Here is a 3,288-nt window from a genome sequence, read left to right as displayed (position 1 = left end):
AATCTGTTTCTGTTATGTTGTAGAAATGTAGTCCAGCAAATGGAACATGACAGTTTTCACAGAAAGACCTGAACTGATGCTGAGCTAAGATTAAAAGGCCTTGAATAGAGAAAGGGAGTAAGACTGAGAACCAGATAGCATCTTGAACAGACTTTGGTCTTCCTAACAAGAGTAGGCTGTTTACTCTCAAAATGTTTGATCATTACACATTAAATTAGATGACTAGTCCTCTTATCATTTCTCCCCAGAATAGGCTATCCATATTTAGCACTGAATTAAATCAGTTCACAAACAAATGTCATTTTACAAACTCGTGTGTTCTTAAATTAAGAGCAAAGCTGTAACATAATGTGCTGGGTTAAGTCCATGGTGACTAAGTCTCCTTACATTCACTGATGTACTTTCCCTTTTCATTGATCAACCTCTGTGAAGTGCAAACTTTGAATCATGTTGATGTTTGTGCTAAACTGGTGCTTAGTGTTTAATGACTTAATGACAGTGAATTTTCCCCTCCAAATCGAGCATAAGCTACTTTTATATATCACATACATTCTTGGTTTTGATTTGACAGTTTTAATCTGTTTATTTTAAACAGTGTAAAACATCTTGAAAGTTATTGATCTATAAACATTGCTCCAACTATCTCTTAGAATTTCTCATGTAGCTCTTGACGTAACTGGCTCAGAAAATCTGGGTGCTTATGATGAACAATGTTTTGTCTGTGCACGTCACATCTTAAAGCCCATGTGACGAGTGTACAAACCGGCCTTCTCTCGTCCAAGGATGGAGATATCCTCTCAGCTGCTGTCAGAACATGCACCGGGTTTTGTATCAGATAAACATTCAGTTTCATCCATCTATGGAACAATGCCACAAGCTTCAGTCCTGTGTACATTTGAAATACAGTATACTCGAGCATCAAGGTCCTTCTCCATTGCATTATGAGGAATGGAAATTTTTTTTGAAAGTGAAAATACAACCCAGTATGTTTGCACGGCTCTTTTAACCTTTTTGTCCCATGATATACTTAGTGGTTATTCTCAGTGTCCAGTGTATGCGTCCTTTCACCAATCAGTGATTCCAGGAAATACGCTGGATGAGTGCTGGAGGTACAAGACTTACTTATTAACACATACAATTGTAAATAGACAATAGGAAAACAATTGTTGCCATCATTTTGGCACAGACGTGGCTGATATCACAAGGCTAAATGCGAACAATTGTTCATCATATGTGTTGGTGCTCATTACAAGGTGCTAGCTCAGAGGAAGCAATTAGCTGTTGTTATTTCTAATACTGTCAGTAAACCTCAGAAGAGCGGTGCACATACGGTGTTCACTCATGTGTTGTGTTTCTGACGGAGAGAGTGACACACCTGTCTCACTCCCCCCAGACCCTTACACAAGACACATGTCTCTCCACTTGAGTCATTGCACTTGTCCCTGGTTTCAAGCACAGTGCTTGGACCAATATACACTGTATTGCCAAAAGTATTTGCTCACCTTCCTTGACTCACATATGAGCTTAAGTGACAACCCATTCCTTATCTATAGGGTTCAATATGACGTTGGCCCACCCTTTGCAGCTCGAACAGCTTCAACTCTTCTGGGAAGGCTGTCCACAAGGTTTAGAAGTGTGTTTATGGGGATTTTTGACCATTCTTCCAGAAGTGCATTTGTGAAGTCACATACTGATGTTGGACGAGAAGGCCTGGCTCTCAGTCTCCACTCTAATTCATCTCAAAGGTGTTCTATCGGGGTGAAGTCAGGACTCTGTGCAGGCCAGTCAAGTTCATCCACACAAGACTCTGCCATCTATGTTTACACCATAATCCCCCCTTCACCAAACTTTACACTTGGCACAATGCAGTCAGACAAGCACCGTTCTCCTGGCAACCACCAAACTCGTCCATCAGATTGCCAGATGGAGAAGCGTGATTCATCACTCCAGAGAACGCACCTCCACTGCTCTAGAGTCCAGTGGCGGCGTGCTTTACACCACTGCATTCGACACTTTGCATTGCACTTGGTGATGTACGGCGTGGATGCAGCTGCTTAACCATAGAAACTCATTCTATGAAACTCTCTGTGCACTGTTCTTGAGCTAATTTGAAGGCTACATGAAGTTTGGATGTCTGTAGTGATTGACTCTGGGGAAAATTGGCGACCTGCTTCAGCATCCACTGACCCCGCTCCGTCAGTTTGCGTGGCCCACCACTTCGTGGCCGAGTTGCTGTCGTTCTCAAAAACGTAAATTTTCTTATATTATACAGATATGACAGTTGACTGTGGAATATTTACGAGCGAGGATATTTTTTTAACTGGATTTTTTGCACAGGTGGCATCATATCACAGTTCTACACTGGAATTCACTGATCTCCTGAGAGTGACCCATTCTTTCACAAATGTTTGTAAAAACAGTCTGCTGTATTTTAGACACCTGTGTCCATGGTATTTGGATAGGTGAGTGAATACTATGTAATATAGTGTACATCAACAGGAATTGACAGCTGTTCATGTCAGTAGGCATCTAGTGTCCAAGTAAGACTAGAAATCTAGGCTGAGCAACTTAATAAAGCACAGGTAGTTACATAAGAAGTGAGACCTACAGTGTTCTAGCAGTCAGACGAGGAAAGGCTGTCTTAATTGGACAATGTTTTTTTCTCAACTGCACATGAGACCCTGGGACACTGCACAGACATGAGGGAAAGGCTCACAGCTACACTGCCTGATAGCAGTGATACAAATAATACAACATGTACTAGATCAAAATGTTCTACAGTGGATTATGGTGGGAAAATGGTGGGTCAAAATACAGGCTCCTCCTGGTTTAGTAGAAGGGCAGAGCTGGTGTAAGAGTGGGGAATGGCGTGGGCTGCCCACATATTTTGACTAGAGAAGAACATTGAGTTTGTTTTTCTGACAATTTCAAGACATCATTCTTCATCACCAAGGCAACAGGATAAAAAGTAGGTTGCAGGGCGACATCAGAGCGGAAAGGTGAGAGGATAAACTGGAGTAACTCCATGAGATTAACACATTTCTGCTTTTAAAATAAATAGTCTCAGATTAATGCGCCAAGGGTTCTTCGTGTTTACTGTATTTTTGTCACAGATTCGTCAAAGTGCAGTGTTTGCTTTAGTTGCCTGAAACAGCTTTTCTGCAGTGTAACTGGATCATAAGGGGCAGCAGAGTGATGCTATTTTTAGCTCTTATCCACACCAGGCAAGACAGTGACAGATCAGTCTCTGGGTGAGGAGTCCAGCAAAGGCCCTGTTGAAATGTGTTT

Source organism: Brachyhypopomus gauderio, chromosome 5 (assembly GCF_052324685.1).
Source record: "Brachyhypopomus gauderio isolate BG-103 chromosome 5, BGAUD_0.2, whole genome shotgun sequence".
Taxonomy (NCBI): domain Eukaryota; kingdom Metazoa; phylum Chordata; class Actinopteri; order Gymnotiformes; family Hypopomidae; genus Brachyhypopomus; species Brachyhypopomus gauderio.
This window is presented reverse-complemented; position numbering follows the sequence as displayed.